Raw genomic sequence first — 26,059 nt, forward strand, 5'->3', positions numbered from 1 at the left:
ATCCATCCATCCATCCATCTTCTTCCGCTTATCCGAGGTCGGGTCGCGGGGGTAGCAGCTTCAGAAGGGAGGCCCAGACTTCCCTCTCCCCAGCCACTTCTTCCAGCTCTTCCGGGGAAATCCCGAGGCGTTCCCAGGCCAGCCGAGAGACATAGTCCCTCCAGCGTGTCCTGGGTCTTCCCCGGGGTCTCCTCCCGGTGGGACGTGCCCGGAACACCTCACCAGGGAGGCGTCCAGGAGGCATCCTGGCCAGATGCCCGACCCACCTCAACTGGCTCCTCTCGATGTGAAGGAGCAGAGGCTCTACTCTGAGTCCCTCCCGGATGACTGAGCTTCTCACCCTATCTCTAAGGGAGAGCTCAGCCACCCTACGGAGAAAACCCGTTTCGGCCGCTTGTATCCGCGATCTCGTTCTTTCGGTCATGACCCAAAGCTCATGACCATAGATGAGGGTGGGAACGTAGATCGACCGGTAAATCGAGAGCTTCGCCTTTTGGCTCAGCTCTCTCTTCACCACGACGGACCGGTACAGCGCCCGCTTGACAGCAGACGCTGCGCCAATCTGCCTGTCGATCTCCCGCTCCCTTCTTCCCTTATTCGTGAACAAGATCCCGAGATACTTGAACTCCTCCACCTGGGGCAGGACACCCCCCTTGACCCGGAGAAGGCACTCTACCCTTTACCGGCTCAAGACCATGGCCTCGGATTTGGAGGCACTGATCCCCATCCCGGCCGCTTCACACTCGGCTGCGAACCGCTCCAGCGAGAGCTGCAGATCATGACCTGATGAGGCCAGTAGGACCACATCGTCTGCAAAAAGCAGAGACGAGATCCTAAGGCCACCAAATCGGTCCCCTCAACACCTTGGCTGCGCCTAGAAATTCTGTCCATGAAAGTAATGAACAGAATCGGTGACAAAGGGCAGCCCTGGCGGAGTCCAACTCTCACCGGAAACGAGCCCGACTTACTGCCGGCAATGCGGACCAGACTCTGACACCGGTCATACAGGGACCTGACAGCCCGTATCAAAGGGCCAAGTACCCCATACTCCCGGAGAACCCCCCACAGGGCTCCCCGAGGGACACGGTCGAACGCCTTCTCCAAGTCCACAAAACACATGTAGACTGGTTGGGCGAACTCCCATGCACCCTCCAGGACCCTGCCGAGGGTGTAGAGCTGGTCCAGTGTTCCACGCCCAGGACGAAAACCACACTGCTCTTCCTGGATCCGAGGTTCGACTATCCGACGGACCCTCCTCTCCAGGAGCCCTGAATAGACCTTGCCAGGGAGGCTTAAGATTGTGACCCCTCTTTAAAACTCGGTTTTCGAGTCCTTCCCATATCGGCTCAACAGGGCCAAAAGGCCGGAGTCCACCCTGACGACTCTGATGGCTCAAATTAGCATCCCTTCTTCAATTGTAAATGTGGCCGTTGACCGTCAGGCCAGAAGGTAGGAATGTGAATAGTCCAGTTTTGAAGCATACATGAAGTGTTTTTGGAGAGATGTGACCTTTTGCAGCTGATCCATGCTGCATTATCCAGGTCATTTTGCCAAATGTACATAGAGTTTGCAAAACATACAATCTGTTTCAAGAAATGTGCAAAGGTTTTTCTAAAGGAAATTAGTAATGTTTCTCTTTGAAATAAAGAAGAGGGTATAAAATGACAGTTTAGAAATAAACTAACCAAATTAATTGTGTGGATCCACCTCAAAAAAACATGAAAAAAGTGTAAGCAAAAGAGATCTGGGTCTCAGGAGGTTATAATGATTTCATTGTGCTTTGGTGCGCCAGTAATGGCTTTATTTACAGAACATGTAAACAAAGTCAGTCTAAGTCGAAGTCGAAGTCTAAGTCTATTGTGCAACTGTGAGATGCGTTGAGGCCATTACCAGGGTACTGATAAGGTAATGGCCCTATTTACTGAACAAAAGCACCTGCTAGATAAAATCCTTCAGGCCAGTTGGACTATCTAAGCCGAAATAGGTATATGTCAAAGTGGACTAACTCAAGCCATTCTAGTACTTGAATGGGAGACTGCCTGGGAATACCAGGTGCTGGAAGCTTTTACTGGCTCTTTCGCTAAAATGTGAAAGATGATACTAAAGCAAAAATGTATCACAGCAGAGGTAAGAATACATGTAGAAGTGGTCAGTGGTGAGTTAAACAGTGTGAAAATGCAAAAGTCTTTAGTGCCCCCTGGTGGTGACAAAAGCACCTGATATAGTAATACCAGGTGCGGTAAGATGTAGCCACCACCAGGGGGCACTAACAACTCTTTAACTCCACATTTTCACACTTTATAAATTCGGCACAGATCAAAAACCTCTGTGTTTATTCATACCTCTGACACATGTTGCTTCAATGTTATCTTTCACAAAATATATTTTTGCTAATAAACATTTAGAATCAGATTTTTTATATATATATTTTGGTTTTTGTTTACTAAATTTATAGAGAATCAGCTCAAAGAAAAAGAGCAGACTTATTAAATGAAATATGTTTAAAAAGAAAACATGGCAGCAATGCTGTTGTTTCTATAAGCTACGAACATGAGACAGAAAATAACAGTGACAGCAACAGGACCAGCAGGGGGCGTACTGGCACTGCTGGTCCTGTTGTAGTAGTCGCCCTGGCAACAGTTAAACTGTTTTGCATCTAATAGATCCATCTCCTGCTGCATTCACTGTGAAGATGAAAATAAAGTTATGTTGTCAGTAACATGTTTGTTTCTGGTCTTAGCAGGATAAATACTCATTATGTAAAAACATGATATTCTCTTTCCTGATACTGTGATGCAGGAGTTTTCATTCCCTTCACAGTTGAGGGATTTCATGCAGTTTTCTCCTTCACAGCTGAAGAACTTTTTTCCATTTGGGTTGAACTTCTAGTCTAAAGAACTGCAGAATCATAACATTTTTTTCTTCAAAGCTCTCACTTTTTTTATTGTCACCAGCTTGTTTCACCCAAAATATCTGCATAGGTATGGAGCTAAATTGGGACCGCAAAGGTTCTTCAGAAAAAAAAAAATGAAACTGGGAAAAATGTTTGAAATTAAAAAATAACATTTGAAACTAAGAAAATATTCAAAACTACTTTTCAGATTTAAGGTATTTTTGAGCTTCAGATATGTCCATTTTTTTCAGATTCAAACTTCTGGCCCTGTTTTGGCCTGGGTGGCTGGACCTCGGATGACAAGGACATGGACTCATGACTGACAGCTGGACAACTGCAGTCATTGTGTTTGAATCTGTAAAAAAAAATAATGATAAATCTCTGGAATCAAAAAAACCTTTAAATCTGAAAAGTAGTTTTGAGTATTTCTGTCAGGTTCAAATCTTTTTCTCCTATTGAACAAACTTTATGGCCCCAATTTAACTTCATACTAGAATCACAACACTAAGTGTATTATACATTTTCCAGTACTGCCAATTAACCAAGGTAAAAAAATAATAATAAAACATGGGTTACATATTAAATATTAATTTCATACAGAAACAAATCAGACAAAACTAGAGTTATTAATCAGTTAAAGCCATCTTTATAAAGTCAAATATGTACATCACATATACTAGTGCATGATGGTTGCTCTGCTGGTCACTGTCATCGTCTCTCTACATCTAACATCTGCCTAAAATATAGGCTGTGTTCACACTGCAGTCTGAAGTGACCCAATTCTGATTTTTTGTCAAATCAGATTTTTTTGCTGTGACCTTTCACATTTCCCAATTAATGCGACCTGGTCTACTGTGAACGCAATAGACCTGAAAGTGTCCCGTATGCCCAATAGAGGGCGCAATAAGGTCACACATAGAGAGAGAGCTCATTGTTTTGCCAACCGCCATAAAGAAGAAGAAGAAGAAGCGCTCAGTGTTTGTGGACGTAAACATGGACGCTAACAGTGGAGCAAAGCTTGTTATTTTGTGTAAATGACTTTTCTAATATTTTGTGTCTCCTCATGTCATGTATTTGTTGACATGATAGTCGATGCTTTTATTTTGAAAGGGCTTGGAACGGTAAGGTGACTGACGCAAAACGGTAGAAGTAGCGCGGCCGTTCGGGCAGAGAAAGTTGACATGAACGAGTCGGAGTGAAGGGGAGATAGTTGGGGTGTGATTCAGGGTGACAATCGGTTGGTTGGCGCTTGGTTGATGAGGGAACAAGGTGAGTGTGTTGTCATGTATATATGTTTATTTTTCCTGCGGAACGTGTATTTCTCTATTGGGTGTGACGGTTGTGTTTTGCCACTAGATGGTGCTGATTTACTATGGTCAACCGTCAACAGTTGAAATACGTTGCATTTTATTTCGTGACAGGGATTTTGGATTTTAATAAATACATTTATTGTAAAACATAATTTTAGCATAGAAGGTAAAAGATTTATATGTTAAGGTCAGAACAACACTGTTTGAGTACTAATGTTATTTTATTTGTATATTTTGTAGCTCTTACGGTGAGTTCACAATAAAAGGCTGTTCAATAAAGGACTGTGAACCATCAGTTTAAGAGACCATCTTATTCAACCGGGACGCTACATTTTGAAGTTGTTGACCGACAGGAGCAGCATATTAACAACTTAATCCTCATTATTGTCCATCATGGTTGTTATTTTCCTTCCCGCTTACGAAGACTAGTGAGATTTGTTGAGTATCAGTGACGTTAACGTCTGATGAACACGGCCTTTAAGATTCAGGTCACATTTGAAAAGATCGGATACGAATCAAATACTCAAGTTGCCTGGGTCGCATTTGGAAAAATGTTTAATAATCGCACAAACCAAACGCCTTATTTCATGTTGACGGGCAGACAGCCTAACATTTCTAGGATGCACAAGTTTGGATGTGTTTGTTACACTTACAAACGAGAGAAAGGGAAGCTGGATTCAAGGTGTGAAAAAGGCATTTTTATAGGGTATGACAAGAATAGTCCAGCCTATATGGTCTATTTTCCAAACAGCAGGAAAATCCAGAAACATAGACTTGTGAAATTTGTATCCAGAGAGAAAAATGGGACTGATGTAAATTTGGATGATGATGATGATATGATTAGAATTAGTCCCAGAGCAACCAAAACTTCAGAGGCTGATCCAGTAAATGTTTCTGACCAGAAATTGAGCACAGAAGAAGAACCAATGGCGAGTACCAGTCACACAACAAGACATGAAGAACCTGAGAGGCGATACCCTGTCAGAGAAAGAAAGAAACCAGGTTATTTAGATGACTATGTATGTGGCATTGATGATGAAGAACAGATAGCTAACATTGATTATTGTTATAGACTGATAAGTGGAGTACCTCAAACCTACAAAGAAGCTGTAACATCTGTGAATGCAAAAGAGTGGGTTACAGCAATGGATGAGGAAATCCAATCATTAAACGACAATGTTACTTTTTCCCTGACCAGTTTACCTGAGGGTAAAACTGTAGTGGGGGGTAAATGGGTTTATGCAATCAAAAAGAATAGTGATGGATCAGACAAATATAAGGCTAGATATGTTGCTAAAGGATTCAGTCAAAAGAAAGGTATGAACTATGATGAAACCTTTTCACCAACTGCTAGCATGACGAGCATCAGAGTGTTGATGCAAAAGGTGGTACAGGAGAACATGTTTGTTCACCAGATGGATGTAAAGACAGCATATTTACATGCCCCAATTGAATGTGAACTTTATATTGAACAACCAGAGGGCTACAAGAAGGAATCTCAAGAAAATAAAAGACTGGTGTATAAACTGCAAAAATCTCTTTATGGACTTAAACAGTCGAGCAGAAACTGGAACAGAATGTTGCATGACTATCTATGTGAAATCAAGTTTGTTCAAAACCCTGCTGATCATTGTGTTTACACAAAGATTACTGATACTGAAACTGTGTTTATCATTATATGGGTCGATGATTTGATTATTGCTGCCAGTGATACGAATATCCTTAGAGATATAAAAGAAAAACTTAACTCCAAATTTAGGATGAAGGACTTAGGAAACTTGACACATTTTCTTGGCATTGACTTTGAGAAAGATGCTGACAGTATTAAAATGTCACAGTCGAAGTATGTAAAGAAAATACTGGAAAAGTTTGACATGCTGAACTGTAAGCCACAAACTACCCCTTGTGAGCAGAAACTTAACTATGCTGATAATGCTGAAGTAATGAATGATGTCAGAAAATACAGGGAGGCAATAGGGAGCTTAATCTATTTGTCAACATGTACAAGACCAGATTTAAGCTATGTTGAAAGCAAACTGTCACAGTACTTTGCAGACCCAACCACAGAACAGTGGAATACTGTAAAGCATGTTTTTAGGTATCTGAGAGGCACACAAGATAAAGTACTATGTTTTAAAAAGGGTGCCTGTGATAACCTTATATATGCATACAGTGATGCCGATTGGGCAGGCGATGTAACAGATCGAAGGAGTACAACAGGTTACTGTATGAGTCTAAATAGAGATGGTCCGTTGGTCTCGTGGAAGACCAAAAGACAGCCTACAGTATCTCTATCTACATGTGAAGCAGAGTACATGGCATTAGCTGTTACTGTACAGGAATGCTTATACTTGAAACAACTGTTGTTCAACATGGATGGTAAGGATTATTCAGCTAATATTTATGAGGATAATCAGGGTACCATATCCTTAGCCAAAAATCCTGTGTATAGACAAAGATGTAAACATATTGATATTAAATATCATTTTGTCAGATCAGTTGTAAATGAAGGAAAAGTCTTTCTAGAGTACTGTCCAACTAATGAAATGGTTGCAGAGGTACTAACTAAACCAGCAACAAAGATTAAGTTGAGGAAGTATGAAATGTTTATGTTTGGTGGAACATGAATGTATTTTGGTAGAAGTATTGAGAGACAGAGGAAGTTACCCAAATGTGAGCAAGTGGGGGTGTTGACTGTATGAATGTTTTTGTGCTCTCATTTGTTGTTGTATTTATCATTATTGGATTATTGTGAGTCTCATCACGTGACCTGTCTAATTGAAAACACTCGTGTACAATAAAGGGTGTGTCCTTGATGCAAAGAAGGTTCAACACGAAAGCCACAACCCGTATGAGTCTCATGTTGTCACGTTGAACGCTGTGCTGAAGGGTGACTCTGCTAACACATTTGGAAAAATGCGACCTGTATTCAGACTATCAGATATAGGTCGCATTACAGCAAAAAAAAAAAAAAAACAGGAAGTGGAAACTGCAGTGCTTATGATGAGCGTAATATGCTTCACTTAGCTCCTTGATATGAAAAATAGGAAGTTGAATTTTGGGTTTAAATTCAAGTTCCTATCGCTATGCAAACCCTCCACACCTTCTGACCTCCTGTATGCAAAAATCTACATATAATTGCTTTGAATTATACTATTATACTCAATAGCAATCATTGCATGTACACATGCACATAATCACACAAAGAACCGTTGTTCACTTGGAGTTTTCAGGATTTCAACCGGTGATTGTTTTAACTGCAGTTAAATATGAACAAACTGTCTTCAAAAACTCAATAAAGTTCACAGTTTCCTAACGTTGAAGTCCAGAATGAACGTGTTCAAAGCATCCAAGTTTATAGAAAGCCATCAAGCTCACATATACATAAAATATGACTTTTAGCACCTAAACAGCTCTTTATCTGTGAGCGGCACATGTGGTTTTTGTGTTCAACGTCTGCAGGCTGTTCTTGAGAAAACATCTCAACTCATTATCGTTTCTTCCCGTGTGAAGAACTACAGCTAAGCTCCCTCAGCACATTCAGGCTAGCTTGGCTCCGCTTAACCGATCCTAGGAAGACGCCGCTGACCGCAGTACCAGGACAGGCCTGCGCTGTGCTCGGTAAGTGCTTGGAAAGAAACATTTCTTCAGTTAAACAGGCGTTTGAAGCAGCTACCGCGTAAAGGCGGGCTGCTTTTATAGCTACTTTGTTTTAATTAACGGAGCAACTAGCATTTGTGTTGGCTAAGCTAACGCGTTAAGGCGGGCTTGGGCACTTTTAATATTTTTTGCTGCAATAATTAAATACTCAGACTTATAAAAACAATCTAGACAAACATCAAGGATTTTACCAGATAATTATTTTTTCAGAAGAGCTCATATCATACAGCAATTTCCTTGTATTCAATTAGAGCGCTGTGATTGGATAAAAAAAATGGCCTGTTTTTCATTGTGCTTCTTTTTGCATCCACTACAAATCTGCCAGTCACAAACAGGAGGATCTGCTTATTTAGGGGAGGTGTAAAACTGGGAGTAGATCCCCTCCAAGGAAATCCTGTGATCCATCAGCAAAATGTTCCTCTTCACTTTGGTGCTGGTGGTGCTGTTTCTACCGGAAGGCAAGTTTTTGATTACGATTAATATTATTCTAACATTGCATTATTTAGTGTGATTTCATTAAATTTAGATTTTCTCCCATTAAAAATTACAATAATAATCTCTTTTCTACTTTTCTTGTTAAACCTTTCAAACTTTTTCTTTCCTCTCTATTTTGTGCTGATGTGATTCAGCCATTTTGTCTTGGTTAAGAAAAGGATTTTGGCATTTAGAAATAATTCTATATAATAGTTTCCTTCATACTTTTGTTGACAATAAATGTTCATTTTCTCTTTGTTTTAATTAGCTGACAACCTGAAATGTAAATGTGAATCTGGCCCCGAGGGAACTTGCTCTGAGGAAACAACTATATGTTCCTCAAAGAACGATAGTTGTTCAGTAACAACAAAAGGCTATTATTTAGGTACGTATTTGTGAGGTTTCCTGTTGATGATTCTTAGTTTGGGAACTCATCAGTTTAAAATTTGTGTTCTTTAATTACAGGTGGTGCAAAGTCTGAGCACATCTCCAAAGGTTGCATTACGTCTGAACTGTGTATTAATTACTCTGTCAGCTATGGAGCTTACAGAATTGTACAAAACAGCAAGTGCTGCAGTGAAGATCTCTGCAACGCCCAGATTAACTACACAAAACTTGGTAATTAATTCATTGATTATGTTTTTCAATACTTTGCACAATTTGAATTTGCAGTGCTCACAAATGTTTTTTAACTAACTATAGATTTGGATTAAAAAACAGAATACACTTAGTTTTGTAATTCCAGCTTCATATACATGTTTTAGAAGAAACAAGTTGGTGACAAAAAATTAAAGCTTTTAAGAAAAAATTATAATAATTCTTAATTTCTTTTCAACTGAATAACTATCTCTGTATTTTAGTCTCCACTCCAAATAGAAAAAAGTGCTTCAGCTGTGATGAAGAAAACTGCATGAAAACCCTTAAATGTGCAGGGGATGAAAACTACTGCATTGATGTAAAAGGTAAAAGGCCAACATGTTTGCATGCTTCATATTTATCATCACAAGAACATTAAGACCAGATACAAATGTGTTACTTGCATCATAACTATTTTCATTTTCACAGGACATGCAGTAGGAGTAACTATGATGTCCAAAGGATGTGCCTCTAAGTTGGTGTGCTCAGATCAATTTTCTTCAGTGATGAGTCAGTTAACTTCACGGCCCCCTGGAACAAAGATTAGCTGCTGCCGGGGCAACTACTGCAACGGCGCCAGCAGCCCAAGCAGCACCAGCAGCACCAGTCCCACCCTGCTGCTCCTGTTGGTGCCTCTGTTGTTTTCTATCTTATTTTCTTAGCTCACAGAAGCTACTGAATCGCTGCCATGTTTTCTTTTTAATCACAATTCATTTTCTAAACCTGTTCTTTTTATTTGATTCTATAGCTTGGTTAGCTAAGCAGCATGTTATAATCAACAACATCCTCTATACTTTGTTGTTCTATACTAAAATAATCTTCCTCAATAAACAATTTTTTTTTAATTCTGGGTCCAGTACCGATCTGATTCTAAATGTTTAGTTTTGAAAAGATAAAATGATTTGAAGTTACAGATGTGGAATAAACATGTTTCATTTTCTTTGATTTAATATTAAAACTTGTTTTAATCAAAGAAAAGTTAAAAGCTTTCAGAGCCCAAGATTGTAGAGTTTGAATGGAAAACTAACCAACATGAATGTAAAATTCAACCTGGAGAGACTCAGAGAGAAAGTAGCTGTCTTACTTTCTTAGCTGATAGAAATAATTGCAATGCTACCAGGTTTTCTTTTTATGCATAATTCATTTAATAAATCTGTTTTTTCTTTTCATTGATTCTCTATAAATTCACTAAGATAAGACCAAGCAAAATTCTGTAAACATCCTCAATACTTCACTGCTGTTGTGCTCTAAAAACAAATCCTGCTGAATAAATGCATTAAAAAATAATTCTGTGTACTTTTCTGATTCTAAATGTTTATTTTTGAAACCGATGCAACTGAGGAAGATTGACTGAAATGATTTAAACACATGAACTGAAAGGCTGGGGGTAAAAGGAGAGAGGGAATAAAATTAGGTGTGAGTGAAGGATTTTTTTAAGATAACTGAATGGCTGTTGCCACATGAATAATTTGCTTTGTCAAAAAATGCGTCCCTCCTCAAACATGAAGAAATAAAGAGTTAAGAGTGAAATAGCTTTTTCTACATAATCACCTGTTCTCTGAGCTAAATGTAGGAGTTTCATACCAACAGGAAAATATTTGGGGAATATCGTCCAGCTTTAACCTTTTACAATCTAAAACTCTCACCACTTTCAAATACATAATGTTTTGCATTTACTCAATTTAAATAGATTAATTTATCAAACATGTTTTATCCAAATGTTCAGAGGATCTTTGGACACTAATCCTGTCATTAGTGCATAAGTCCTCTATTTGTGCCAGACATAATCTAATTCAATGCAAACTTGTTTATTGCACTTATTATATAAACACGTCTGGCCAAGTTTTACACCAACGTTTCTCCTGCCTGTGATAGAGGCCAACATTCTCCAGGCAAGTTGATCCACACTATCTGGCTTTGTCCTCAGCTTATTGGTCCAAAGCTTCTGATGATGCACATTTATTTAATTTTGAAGCATTTTATGTTAAAATGTGTAAAAACTATTATCATTTTCCGTTTGATCTCTTTAATTAAACAGAATATTGAATAACTTGCTGTTTCTATACGTTTTGATTAATTCAAGGTTCAAACTACTAACCTTGAGCTATCAAGGTTAGTAGTTTGTTATAAACAACCAGACTACATGGCAAGATGTAATCATGGAACTCTGCTAATAAATATTCAAACTATATCAGTTTTTCCTGTAAAATCAGATCGTTTTGTTATTTTGGGGATCAAACAGATTATTTGTGCTTAAAGTCACAAATGTCTTGAAATGGCTCTTGGCTCACACCTCTGCTTTATTCTCTAACTGCAGCAAAGTGCTGGAAACTGGTTTCACTGGACACAAGATTTCCTCTTCTGCAAGACTAAAGGACCAACAATGAATCATGTTCATTTAAAAATCTGTGAGCTGTAATCATCAGTCTTTAAAATTAAAGCATAAAGCATAAAATGCACTGTGATGAACCTTGGTGTAAATTCAAACTGGAAGATGCTTTTCTTTTCATCTGCTCAGTCAATCACCTCATCATGCGCCTCCTTCCCATCTACGCCGATCTCGTCTGGGTCGGGCCTGGTTAATACTTGAATGGGAGACTGCCTGGGAATACCAGGTGCTGGAAGCTTTTACTGGCTCTTTCGCTAAAATGTGAAAGATGATACTAAAGCAAAAATGTATCACAGCAGAGGTAAGAATACATGTAGAAGTGGTCAGTGGTGAGTTAAAGAGTGTGAAAATGCAAAAGTCTTTAGTGCCCCCTGGTGGTGACAAAAGCACCTGATATAGTAATACCAGGTGCGGTAAGATGTAGCCACCACCAGGGGGCACTAACAACTCTTTAACTCCACATTTTCACACTTTATAAATTCGGCACGGATCAAAAACCTCTGCGTTTATTCATACCTCTGACACATGTTGCTTCAATGTTATCTTTCACAAAATATATTTTTGCTAATAAACATTTAGAATCAGAATTTTTTATATATTTTGGTCTTTGTTTACTAAATTTATAGAGAATCAGCTCAAAGAAAAAGAGCAGACTTATTAAATGAAATATGCTTAAAAAGAAAACATGGCAGCAATGCTGTTGTTTCTATAAGCTACGAACATGAGACAGAAAATAACAGTGACAGCAACAGGACCAGCAGGGGGCGTACTGACACTGCTGGTCCTGTTGCAGTAGTCGCCCTGGCAACAGCTAAACTGTTCTGCATCTAATAGATCCATCTCCTGCTGAATTCACTATGAAGATGAAAATAAAGTTATGTTGTCAGTAACATGTTTGTTTCTGGTCTTAGCAGGATAAATACTCATTATGTAAAAACATGATATTCTCTTTCCTGATACTGTGATGCAGGAGTTTTCATTCCCTTCACAGTTGAGGGATTTCATGCAGTTTTCTCCTTCACAGCTGAAGAACTTTTTTCCATTTGGGTTGAACTTCTAGTCTAAAGAACTGCAGAATCATAAAAATTTTTTCTTCAAAGCTCTCACTTTTTTTTTATTGTCACCAGCTCCTTTCACCCAAAATATCTGCATAGGTATGGAGCTAAATTGGGACCGCAAAGGTTCTTCAGAAGAAAAAAAATGAAACTGGGAAAAACGTTTGAAATTAAAAAATAACATTTGAAACTAAGAAAATGTTCAAAACTACTTTTTAGATTTAAGATATTTTTGAGCTTCAGATATGTCAATTTTTTTCGGATTCAAACTTCTGGCCCTGTTTTGGCCTGGGTGGCTGGACCTCGGATGACAAGGACATGGACTCACATGACTGACAGCTGGACAACTGCAGTCATTGTGTTTGAATCTGTAAAAAAAATAATGATAAATCTCTGGAATAAAAAAAAACTTTTAAATCTGAAAAGTAGTTTTGAGTATTTCTGTCAGGTTCAAATCTTTTTCTCCTATTGAACAAACTTTATGGCCCCTATTTAACTTCATACTAGAATCACAACACTAAGTGTATTATACATTTTCCAGTACTGCCAATTGACCAAGGTAAAAAAATAATAATAAAACATAGGTTACATATTAAATATTCATTTCATACAGAAACAAATCAGACAAAACTAGAGTTATTAATCAGTTAAAGCCATCTTTATAAAGTTAAATACGTACATCACATATACTAGTGCATGATGGTTGCTCTGCTGGTCACTGTCATCGTCTCTCTACATCTAACATCTGCCTAAAATATAGGCTGTGTTCACACTGCAGTCTGAAGTGACCCAATTCTGATTTTTTGTCAAATCAGATTTTTTTTTGCTGTGACCTTTCTAGGCCTGTCGCGATAAACGATAAATCAATTAATCGTACGATAAATTAAAACTATCGACGTCATTTCAATTATCGGCATTATCGTCTCTTCCGGCCCTTTTCTCGTTCTGTTGATGACACCGAATGAAAAAAGGCTCAACTCCGGTGTTCTCCACTGACTCCTTCCTTCCTCATTTCCTTAGTGTAAAGCCCAGCGCATACGACACGATCTTAGAGCTGTCGGCGGATTGTAGGCCCATTTTCAAAACCTGAGAGACCACACAGCCGACAGAAATCCTAGCTATAACGGTTCGATCGGGTTCGTTCCTGCCGTGTGGTGTCCAACAATGGGCACAAAATAATGGCTACAAGTTTAGTGAACTAATTTTAAAACCAGGCATTAATCAATGCTTTACTACAATCTACCTGCAATGCATATGGCTAGTGTCAGCGTAAAGTCCTGACTGAATGAAAATCATTAGAACCTATTTACGTCATGTTAAGGAAGAACAGCGACAAGTTACCGGGTTTATCAACTGCGGTAGCAATTTCGCTCCAACTCCTCCTCTTGTCATTTCTATATTCTTTGCATGTTGAATAAACATTAATGTTGTTTCCACATATCATCTCCAATGTCCGCTGGACTTTGGTTGCGCCGTATCAGCTGTTTGGGATTCCCCGACGTAATTTCCCCTCAGAAAGCGAGGAGGAGAATCCGCGCTTTCTGATTGGCTACCTGTCACATTCAACAGGCTGCGTTAAGGATCCCAGTCGGGGAAAAACCCCTGATTTAGATCGGAGCGGCAACGACGATCTACCATAACACACCACACAATCTTAGAAAGACCAACTTTCTAAGATTGTTGTTAGTGTGAACTATTGCATCAGGTAGTCGATGTGCCCATCTTTTCCATTTAAATCTAATTATTACTGAAGGGCAACATAATACACAGACTTCATAATCTTTTGGTTGAATGCAGTATTTATTTCCACTTTGGCTTTATGTTGTTTAGTTTTTATCAAGTACATTTTTTGTTAATGGAGACTGAGAATCCATTTTGTTTTTGGTTGTTTTGTTTATTTTGTTTATCAGTTCCAGTGTTAAATATTCTTTTGAAAATAAAGTGTATCTAACTTTGGCAGGAAATCGCATGGATTATTACGTCATTTCCATTACATCAGTGTAAAAAGGTCTTCAAACAATATTATCGTTTATCGCAATAATTTTTTGAGACAATTAATCCTTAAGCAAAATTTGCTATCGTGACAGGCCTAGACCTTTCACATTTCCCAATTAATGCGACCTGATCTACTGTGAACGCAATAGACCTGAAAGTGTCCGGTATGCCCAGTAGAGGGCGCAATAAGGTCACACATAGAGAGAGAGCTCATTGTTTTGCCAACCGCCATAAAGAATAAGAAAAAGCGCTCAGTGTTTGTGGAAGTAAACATGGATGCTAACAGTGGAGCATAGCTTGTTATTTTGAAGTTGTTGACCGACAGGAGCAGCATATTAACAACTTAATCCTCATTATTGTCCATCATGGTTGTTATTTTCCTTCTCGCTTACGAAGACTAGTGAGATTTGTTGAGTATCAGTGACGTTAACGTCTGATGAACACGGCCTTTAAGATTCAGGTCATATTTGAAAAGATCGGATACGAATCAAATACACAAGTTGCCTGGGTCGCTTTCGAAAAAATGCGACCTGTATTCAGACTATCAGCTATAGGTCGCATTACAGCAAAAAAAAAAAAAAAAAAACAGGAAGTGGAAACTGCAGTGCTTATGATGAGCGTAATATGCTTCACTTAGCTCCTTGATATGAAAAATAGGAAGTTGAATTTTGGGTTTAAATTCAAGTTCCTATCGCTATGCAAACCCTCCACACCTTCTGACCTCCTGAATGCAAAAATCTACATATAATTGCTTTGAATTATACTATTATACTCAATAGCAATCATTGCATGTACACATGCACATAATCACACAAAGAACCGTTGTTCACTTGGAGTTTTCAGGATTTCAACAGGTGATTGTTTTAACTGCAGTTAAATATGAACAAACTGTCTTCAAAAACTCAATAAAGTTCACAGTTTCCTAACGTTGAAGTCCAGAATGAACGTGTTCAAAGCATCCAAGTTTATAGAAAGCCATCAAGCTCACATATACATAAAATATGACTTTTAGCACCTAAACAGCTCTTTATCTGTGAGCGGCACATGTGGTTTTTGTGTTCAACGTCTGCAGGCTGTTCTTGAGAAAACATCTCAACTCATTATCGTTTCTTCCCGTGTGAAGAACTACAGCTAAGCTCCCTCAGCACATTCAGGCTAGCTTGGCTCCGCTTAACCGATCCTAGGAAGACGCCGCTGACCGCAGTACCAGGACAGGCCTGCGCTGTGCTCGGTAAGTGCTTGGAAAGAAACATTTCTTCAGTTAAACAGGCGTTTGAAGCAGCTACCGCGTAAAGGCGGGCTGCTTTTATAGCTACTTTGTTTTAATTAACGGAGCAACTAGCATTTGTGTTGGCTAAGCTAACGCGTTAAGGCGGGCTTGGGCACTTTTAATATTTTTTGCTGCAATAATTAAATACTCAGACTTATAAAAAACAATCTAGACAAACATCAAGGATTTTACCAGATAATTATTTTTTCAGAAGAGCTCATATCATACAGCATTTTCCTTGTATTCAATTAGAGCGCTGTGATTGGATAAAAAAATGGCCTGTTTTTCATTGTGCTTCTTTTTGCATCCACTACAAATCTGCCAGTCACAAACAGGAGGATCTGCTTATTTAGGGGAGGTGTAAAACTGGGAGTAGATCCCCTCCAAGGAAATCCTGTGATCCATCAGCAAAATGTTCCTCTTCACTTTGGTGCTGGTGGTGCTGTTTCTACCGGAAGGCAAGTTTTTGATTACGATCAGTGTTGTATAGTAACGAAGTAAAAATACTTCACTACTTTACTTAAGTATATTTTGGAGTACTTCATACTTTCCTTGAGTATGAAAATTTTTGATGACTTTCACTTTTACTTCACTATATTTCCGAACTTAATTGCGTACTTTTACTCCGATACATTTTCAATGTGTGGTTTAGTTACTCGTTACAAAAAAGCGAGAGAGAGAAACGCAAGTGTTTTGACCCCACCTACTGATTAGCAAGTAGCAAGCAGGCTACCGAACAAAGTCCGTAGCCTGCTTGCCTGGGCTTGTTCATCACCACCAATAGGATACACCTGTTTCGCTTCTCCCATTAAACACAAAGCAAGTCTCGCAATCAGGAACAGCCACATGGAGCAGGAGACGGAGACCACAACGACTGCAACTACGTCGGACACGGCTCCAGGGGAACCACCAGCTGGTGATAGGGTGACCAGACGTCCTCTTTTTCCCGGACATGTCCTACTTTTCAGACCCAAAAAGATGTCCGGGGGGAATTTAAAAATTGTCCGGGATTTTGGTCAATTGCCTCAAAACACATTACATAGCTTACAGTGCATTATAGGGCACTACGCACGGCGCTGCGTGTCACGTAATCCCTGAGCCGCGTCAGTGCGGGCAGCACTCCCCCCGCTCCAAAGTTTTCTGGGTTTTTTTTCTTTTGCATAATGACCAGTTGTGTGCACCACCTACTGACTGATTCACTGATTTGTGAAGTAGAGTAATCGTAACAGCTCTTTTTCTTCATGTTGGCCGCATTTTCTGTACTATTTTTTTTTCTCATTTTCAGCACTGACCTTACTTGAAGGGAAAACTTAAGGCTTACAAAAACTTTGTATTTTCTGTCCTGGAGTAAGAAGCTGGTTCAGTTGTAAAGCAGGTTAAGTTAACCTTGTGCTATAGGTAAAGCACCTAATTTTCTTAACTAAATGATGCCTGCAGGTATATCTATTAGCAGGTTTAATTTTGCCTGCACTTGGTTGGGTACATTATTTTAAGTGTATTTGACAAGTTTACCAAAATATAAAAAATGTCATTCAAACTGCATTTGCTTTGTTTTACTTTTTACTTGTACTTTTCATTACATTACTTGAGTACATCCATTTTTACAGTAATTTCCATACTTAAGTACAAGAAGTTTCAGATACTTTAAGACTTTAACTCAAGTAACATTTCAGTCAGTGACTTGGACTTTTACCAAAGTCATATTTTGGAGAGGTACTTGTACTTTTACTTGACTCTGAGATTTCAGTACTTTATACAACACTGATTACGATTAATATTATTCTAACATTGCATTATTTAGTGTGATTTCATTATATTTAGATTTTCTCCCATTAAAAATTACAATAATAATCTCTTTTCTACTTTTCTTGTTAAACCTTTCAAACTTTTTCTTTCCTCTCTCTATTTTGTGCTGATGTGATTCAGCCATTTTGTCTTGGTTAAGAAAAGGATTTTGGCATTTAGAAATAATTGTATATAATAGTTTCCTTCATACTTTTGTTGACAATAAATGTTCATTTTCTTCTTGTTTTAATTAGCTGACAACCTGAAATGTAAATGTGAACCTGACCAATATGGAACTTGCGCTAAGGAAACAACTGAATGTTCCTCAAAGAACTATAGTTGTTCAGTAACAACAAAAGGCTATTATTTAGGTACGTATTTGTGAGGTTTCCTGTTGATGATTCTTAGTTTGGGAACTCATCATTTTAAAATTTGTGTTCTTTAATTACAGGTGGTGCAAAGTCTGAGCGGAACTCCAAAGGTTGCATTACGTCTGAACTGTGTATTAGCTTCTCTGTCAACTATGGAGCTTACAGAATTGTACAAAACAGCAAGTGCTGCAGTGAAGATCTCTGCAACGCCCAGATTAACTACACAAAACTTGGTAATTAATTCATTGATTATGTTTTTCAATACTTTGCACAATTTGAATTTGCAGTGCTCACTAACTTTTTTTAACTAACTATAGATTTGGATTAACACTAGGACTACCAGGATTTTGAGAAATTCCTATCTCTACCAAGAGGGGCCAGATTGGGTATCTTCCTAGAGCTACCGAGAGGGGCCAAACTGGGTTATTAGCATCCAAATGTGGCCAAACTGACGACTCTGAATGGTCTAATTAGCATCCCTGTAGATGAGCAGGGGGGAGGAGAGCCAAACTCACTACATCAACTTTCACGCTCAAAACACAGCAGTTAAAGTCACCTTCTCCCCACTCCCCAATTCAACATTTAGGCGTATGCTCACATTTTATACATATAAAAATGACTGCAAACAGACGTGCAGTTGCACTGTTTCTCTTAATTTTAAAACATTTCAGTGGATAATTATGTAAATGGAATAGAAGATAATTTATTTTTAAGATTTTTTACTCAATTTTTACCATTTGCATGTGAAAAAGGCAGAATTTTGTGTTTCATAGACTCAAGTGTGCTCACCAAAGTGTTTAATGTAAACATTTTCATCAAATCCAAGGTTCTTTATTGCATTTACATTTTTATCAACCCTAATGGAATTGAGTTACAGAGACCAATACCTTTACCCAAGCAATTCAGAAATGTTCTTCTGACATTTTTACTGTACCAGCTTACATCTTATTCAGGCCCAAAAACTGGATACAGTTATCTGTCGATGATAGGCAGAATGTATCTTAGGGAGAATTTAAAGTTCAACACAGGGCTAACACAGAAACACACCAAGATGGCTACTTAGATGTACTAAAACAAGGTATTTTGAATATTATTAATATTTATGCTTTAGCACTGCTAGAGGAAGTCCAAACACTAGGGCACGAGAGAACGCAAACTCTACAGAATAAATCCAAGGCTACGATTCAAACTGGAGATCTTTTTTTCCAAGGAGACATTGGTAATTACCACACCGCTGTGCTGCTTCTGTGTAACTTTGTATTTATTGATATTGTACATGAAAAATGTTTGAAATGTATCTTTGTTCAATGCATTTGTGATTTTTTTTTTCACAAGTGAATTGGATAAAATACACAGCAATCTTCAGCATAAGATAGCTCATCTTCTCCACAAGTTGAAAAAAATTGCATTTCCTTTCCCACTTATAACACATTGGCATGTGATGTACAAGATATTGAGAGTGGATTTGCACACATCTGCCACAGGTTCCCAAAGTTTCAGGAGAATTGGGGTAAATTCACACCAGCCCTCTTTAGCCCACGTTAATACTCTTTTTCATTTGCCTAGAAAATTTGGTTGATTTAGGGAGGTGTGAATGTGTACTCAAACTCTAATGCGGACCAAAGAAGTGAACTCTGGTCCTCCTAAAAGCCTAGGTCTCGGTTCAGCTGAAGTGAACTGTAGTGCGGTTTGAATGTATACGTGAATGCCAAGTGGTCCTGAGACCGCTCCAAAAGCAGGAAACGCACTACAGCAGAGGGTACTTGTGTGAAAAACAACATTCTCCATAGTTTGATGCCTCATCCCCGACTCATGCTGAGCAGATTTTGTTGAACAGTGTTTGTTTTTTCACATTTACCCAAAGACAAAATAAACATCCAACAACAGCTAAAATCTGAGGCCACCCCACTTTTGCTTACATTTTTAAGAATCAAGTTGTGCTTACTGTCTTGTTCAGATTTTGTTCTGTCATTTCCTTCAGTGATTCTTAGTGCAGCATTTTCACAGGCAAGAGGATAAACAAGTTGCTAATGGGGTTTCATTTGTTTAACACAATGCAGTGTGAAAGCATATCTTATCAACTTAAAATGTAACAGATGTTACAATTTTGAATGTAATGATTATCATGACATGTAAACAAAAACAGAGTCACGTCAGATTTTAGCAGTTGTATGACTTCATTTTTATCTTTGGCAAAAGACTACCAGCAATTCCTCCCGCTAGCGCAAGACATGCACATTTGCTTTGGTTTATTTATCCAGAATGCTTTGACCTACAATTCACGTTTTGCTTTTGGAATGGTATTCACTTTGCTTGGCACATACTTATGCATTCAAACCACACCTAATAACCCTGGTTATTAGGTAGACCAGAGTTTGCTTTTCGATTTCTTTATGGTTCCATGTCATAAATGCCGGGGGTTATTTCTGTGTTTTTTATAGAGATAAGAATAACATTGATGCTGTGTAAAAGATCGACAGCTTGTTGAGTATTTAAACCTACAAAACCAACAGCAGAAGAGGCAGTCAACAGACGGGGGTGAGGATGCATGCAGTGTGATAGGCTTAGACGTTGACAATTGTTGAAAGGATGTAGATGACCTGCATGGAACAAGTACTCTTAGTTTTCCTGCTAATTACTCTCTGATTCCAACTGAACACACCTGGAAGATGGCAGCTAACATCCTTTCATCGACATCATTAAATTGACTTTTCACCATAGTGTGCTGTGAAACCCCAGTCCTCTATTGCAATTTCAGAGAAGAAATTATAGAAAAGACCATAACCATCCACCAGTCACTACAACAGCTTATTACTAAATAATTAATATAGGCTAGTGGTCAGACATTTCTGCCTATAGTACACATTTAAAATCAATTAAATGGTGCAGTTGTTGTTGCTTGTTAGGTTAACAACTGACCTAACAAAACGTATGCAGTAGATCATGAACAGTTTATTAGCTGATAATTTAACCACTAAGAAAAGACATTTAATTTTGTTGTAAAGTTTGCACAAAAAAAAAGCCGTAAACAAAGGACGCAAAATATACAAAGTTTTAGAGCGCATCTGCTATTAAACTGGTTAACATGTTGTTTAAAAAAGAAAATTGAGAGTCAAGACAAGATACTAGAGGGACAAAACTTAGAAAACAACATCAGGATTTGTTGTAAGAATTACCATGCAAAGAGAAACTATGCATGGGACTTGAAATATACTGCATTTGGTGAGCAGGGGGGAGGAGAGCCAAACTCACTACATCAACTTTCACGCTGATTGTCCTTGGAACAGGGTAGTAATGGCCTTATTTACATAACAAAGGCGCCTCTTCACACCCTCTCTTGGAGGGCCAAACTGGCCCCTCTCTGGTACCTGGATGAAGATTCCCATTTTGGGAATCTTTGGTAGTTCTAGTAAAAAACAGAATACACTTAGTTTTGTAATTCCAGCTTCATATACATGTTTTAGAAGAAACAAGTTGGTGACAAAAAATTAAAGCTTTTAAGAAAAAATTATAATAATTCTTAATTTCTTTTAAACTGAATAACTATCTCTGTATTTTAGTCTCCACTCCAAATAGAAAAATGTGCTTCAGCTGTGATGAAGAAAACTGCATGAAAACCGTTAAATGTGTAGGGGATGAAAACTACTGCATTGATGTAAAAGGTAAGAGGCCAACATGTTTGCATGCTTCATATTTATCATCACAAGAACATTAAGACCAGATCCAAATGTGTTACTTGTATCATAACTATTTTCATTTTCACAGGACATGCAGTAGGAGTAAGTTTCATGATGAAGGGATGTGCCTCTAAGTCGGTGTGCTCAGATCATTTTTCTTCAGTGATGAGTCAGTTAACTTCACAGCACCCTGGAGCAAAGATTAGCTGCTGCCGGGGCAACTACTGCAACAGCGCTAGCAGCACCATCAGCCCAGGAAGCAAAAGCAGCGCCAGCAGCACCAGTCCCACCCTGCTGCTCCTGTTGGTGCCTCTGTTGTTTTCTAACTTATTTTCTTAGCTCACAGAAGCTACTGAATTGCTGCCATGTTTTCTTTTTAATCACAATTCATTTTATAAACCTGTTCTTTTTATTTGATTCTATAGCTTGGTTACCTAAGCAACATTTTATAATCAACAACATCCTCTATACTTTGTTGTTCTATACTAAAATAATCTTCCTCAGTAAACACAATTTTTTTTTTATTCTGGGTCCAGTACCGATCTGATTCTAAATGTTTAGTTTTGAAAAAATAAATTGACTTGAAGTTATAGATGTGGAATAAACATGTTTCATTTTCTTTGATTTAATATTAAAACTTGTTTTAATCAAAGTTAAAAGCTTTCAGAGCCCAAGATTGTAGAGTTTGAATGGAAAACTAACCAACATGAATGTAAAATTCAACCTGGAGAGACTCAGAGAGAAAGTAGTTGTCTTACTTTCTTAGCTGATAGAAATAATTGCATTGCTACCAGGTTTTCTTTTTATGCATAATTCATTTAATAAATCTGTTTTTTCTTTTCATTGATTCTCTATAAATTCACTAAGATAAGACCAAGCAAAATTCTGTAAACATCCTCAATACTTCACTGCTGTTGTTCTCTAAAAACAAATTTTGCTGAATAAATGCATTAATAAATAATTCTGTGTACTTTTCTGATTCTAAATGTTTATTTTTTAATCTGATGCAACTGAGGAAGATTGACTGAAATGATTTAAAAACATGAACTGAAAGGCTGGGGGTAAAAGGAGAGAGGGAATAAAATTAGGTGTGAGTGAAGGATTTTTTTAAGATAACTGAATGGCTGTTGCCACATGAATAATTTGCTTTGTCAAAAAATGCATCCCTCCTCAAACATGAAGAAATAAAGAGTTAAGAGTGAAATAGCTTTTTCTGCATAATCACCTGTTCTCTGAGCTAAAGGTATGAGTTTCATACCAACAGGAAAATATTTGGGGAATATCGTCCAGCTTTAACCTTTTACAATCTAAAACTCTCACCACTTTCAAATACATAATGTTTTGCATTTACTCAATTTAAATAGATTAATTTATCAAATATGTCTTATCCAAATGTTCAGAGGATCTTTGGACACTAATCCTGTCATTAGTGCATAAGTCCTCTATTTGTGCCAGACATAATCTAATTCAATGCAAACTTGTTTATTGCACTTATTATATAAACACGTCTGGCCAAGTTTTACACCAACGTTTCTCCTGCCTGTGATAGAGGCCAACATTCTCCAGGCAAGTTGATCCACACTATCTGGCTTTGTCCTCAGCTTATTGGTCCAAAGCTTCTGATGATGCACATTTATTTAATTTTGAAGCATTTTATGTTAAAATGTGTAAAAACTATTATCATTTTCTGTTTGATCTCTTTAATTAAACAGAATATTGAATAACTTGCTGTTTCTATACGTTTTGGTTAATTCAAGGTTCAAACTACTAACCTTGAGCTGGCAAGGTTAGTAGTTTGAGCTATCAAGGTTAGTAGTTTGTTATAAACAACCAGACTACATGGCAAGATGTAATCATGGAACTCTGCTAATAAATATTCAAACTATATCAGTTTTTCCTGTAAAATCAGATCGTTTTGTTTTTTTGGGGATCAAACAGATTATTTGTGCTTAAAGTCACAAATGTCTTGAAATGGCTCTTGGCTCACACCTCTGCTTTATTCTCTAACTGCAGCAAAGTGCTGGAAACTGGTTTCACTGGACACAAGATTTCCTCTTCTGCAAGACTAAAGGACCAACAATGAATCATGTTCATTTAAAAATCTGTGAGCTGTAATCATCAGTCTTTAAAATTAAAGCATAAAGCATAAAATGCACTGTGATGAACCTTGGTGTAAATTCAAACTGGAAGATGCTTTTCTTTTCATCTGCTCAGTCAATCACCGCATCATGCGCCTCCTTCCCATCTACGCCGATCTCGTCTGGGTCGGGCCTGGTTAATACTTGAATGGGAGACTGCCTGGGAATACCAGGTGCTGGAAGCTTTTACTGGCTCTTTCGCTAAAATGTGAAAGATGATACTAAAGCAAAAATGTATCACAGCAGAGGTAAGAATACATGTAGAAGTGGTCAGTGGTGAGTTAAAGAGTGTGAAAATCCAAAAGTCTTTAGTGCCCCCTGGTGGTGACAAAAGCACCTGATATAGTAATACCAGGTGCTTTAAGATGTAGCCACCATCAGGGGGCACTAACAACTCTTTAACTCCACATTTTCACACTTTATAAATTCGGCACGGATCAAAAACTTCTGCGTTTATTCATACCTCTGACACATGTTGCTTCAATGTTATCTTTCACAAAATATATTTTTGCTAATAAACATTTAGAATCAGATTTTTTTATATATATTTTGGTCTTTGTTTACTAAATTTATAGAGAATCAGCTCATAGAAAAAGAGCAGACTTATTAAATGAAATATGCTTAAAAAGAAAACATGGCAGCAATGCTGTTGTTTCTATAAGCTACGAACATGAGACAGAAAATAACAGTGACAGCAACAGGACCAGCAGGGGGCGTACTGGCACTGCTGGTCCTGTTGCAGTAGTCGTCCTGGCAACAGCTAAACTGTTCTGCATCTAATAGATCCATCTCCTGCTGCATTCAAGAATTTGACCAATGACCTTTTTCTACAGGGTGCTCTGGAACCTTCTGTGGGCATGCCCTTATAAGGGCATGGCTGACCACAACTAATCAGTTACATATGGAACTGATAACAGAGGAATGTGCAAAGTCTCTAACCTCCAGGCAAACATCCTAAAAATGGTTAATAGTATTTCACAGAAGAAAAAGGGTCAAGTAAACATCAAACAAAATAATAATATGAAAACATAACCTTTCAAGTAAACTCACAAGTAAATGAACTTAGATCATTTTTCTAGCACCTGTTCTTTTTATTTGATTCTACAGCTTGGTTAGCTAAGCAAAATGTTATTTCACTTCAAATTAGAATCACATGGATGCTAACAGTGGAGCATAGCTTATGATTTTGAAGCTTACGAAGACTGGTGTAACAGAGAGAAAAGTGTGTATGAATGTGTATGTGAATTTTGCCCAAAATAATAATAATAGTGTGTATGTGTTTGTAATGAGATTGTTGTATCCATGTGTTTGGAGCCACCTAGTGGTGTGATGAGTGGCTGCATGCAACGGGTCCTTCAGACGCTCTCGCGGCTTCTCCCACCAGAATTCTGAGGAACGCTGGTGGAGGTAGGTGCGAGAGAGGCAGCTGTTCGCTTTTGGTTTTACTTGGGGCCATATTTTTCTAGTTCAACAATTAACGAAATACTGTAAGATCATTTAACAATTACAAATATAATTTATAAAGTTTTCTTGTGGTTGGGCTGGAAAAATATGACCCTATGAGTGGGAGCTGCAACAGTTGGTGTTTGTGGCTGACCGCTCAGTCACGACGTTAACTGTGTCTTTTATTTTTCAGCTGTTGGACCACTTGCATGCAGTCAATCACATTGTGAGAATTTCATTTTATATCACACTAGGTGGGTTCAAAGTGTAAATTTATGAATGTATATATATATTTAGAGAAAAAAAAATTGTTTTGTGAATGTAACTGTTAAATGTTAACTGTTAACTGCTGTAGCAGTTGTCTGTTATTTTACTGTTTGATTTTTGGAATAAGAATGTTTTGTTTTGTTTTTGAAGAATTGTTAAACTATACGATCACATCTAAAAAAAAAAAAAAAAGAAGAAAAATAAAGAATTCTGGGGAACGCTGGTGGAGCTGTTGGACCACTTGCATGCAGTCAATCACATTGTGAGAATTTCATTTTATATCACACTAGGTGACAACAACCAACCAAGACTATACTGGCGTTGTGAAAAGCAAGAAGGGTTACACTGGTGCCGTGACTCCGTGATCCCTGATCGGCTTGATGCTGTTCGCCCGGGTTGCTGTGTCATCTACCTACAAGCTGCCTCTTCACTTCAAGTCGTGTCAACACACCTGTGTTACAAGGTTAAAGGACTGAGAGGAGAATATTTATTGCCAATAAGTGACTGATTTTTACTCGAGTGTGTTTTATTTTCATTATTCCATTTTGTAATGGCAGAAAGATTCCAACCAAACGTTGAAAATGTGAACAGTCAACGCTCCTTTGGGAGAGGTAGAGGTGTAATGGGTCTCACTTTAGAGTCAGGAGTGGCAGTTGGGTCGGATTTTTGTGCCTCACCCATGTTACCTGCAAGTAA

The 26,059-nt window shown here is 38.1% G+C and overlaps 1 long non-coding RNA gene across 1 annotated transcript; it reads left to right on the forward strand.

Annotated features, from left to right (window-relative positions):
• Nucleotides 1–16,566: 16,566 nt before the first annotated feature.
• LOC111608409 lies at nt 16,567–22,050 on the forward strand. The gene is made up of 5 exons (XR_002752642.1): nt 16,567–16,606; nt 17,722–17,838; nt 17,919–18,071; nt 21,399–21,500; nt 21,604–22,050. It is a non-coding gene; the product is annotated as an uncharacterized LOC111608409 (long non-coding RNA).
• The last annotated feature ends 4,009 nt before the right edge of the window (nt 22,051–26,059 follow it).

The sequence above is a fragment of the Xiphophorus maculatus genome, chromosome 4 (assembly GCF_002775205.1).
Source record: "Xiphophorus maculatus strain JP 163 A chromosome 4, X_maculatus-5.0-male, whole genome shotgun sequence".
NCBI lineage: Eukaryota > Metazoa > Chordata > Actinopteri > Cyprinodontiformes > Poeciliidae > Xiphophorus > Xiphophorus maculatus.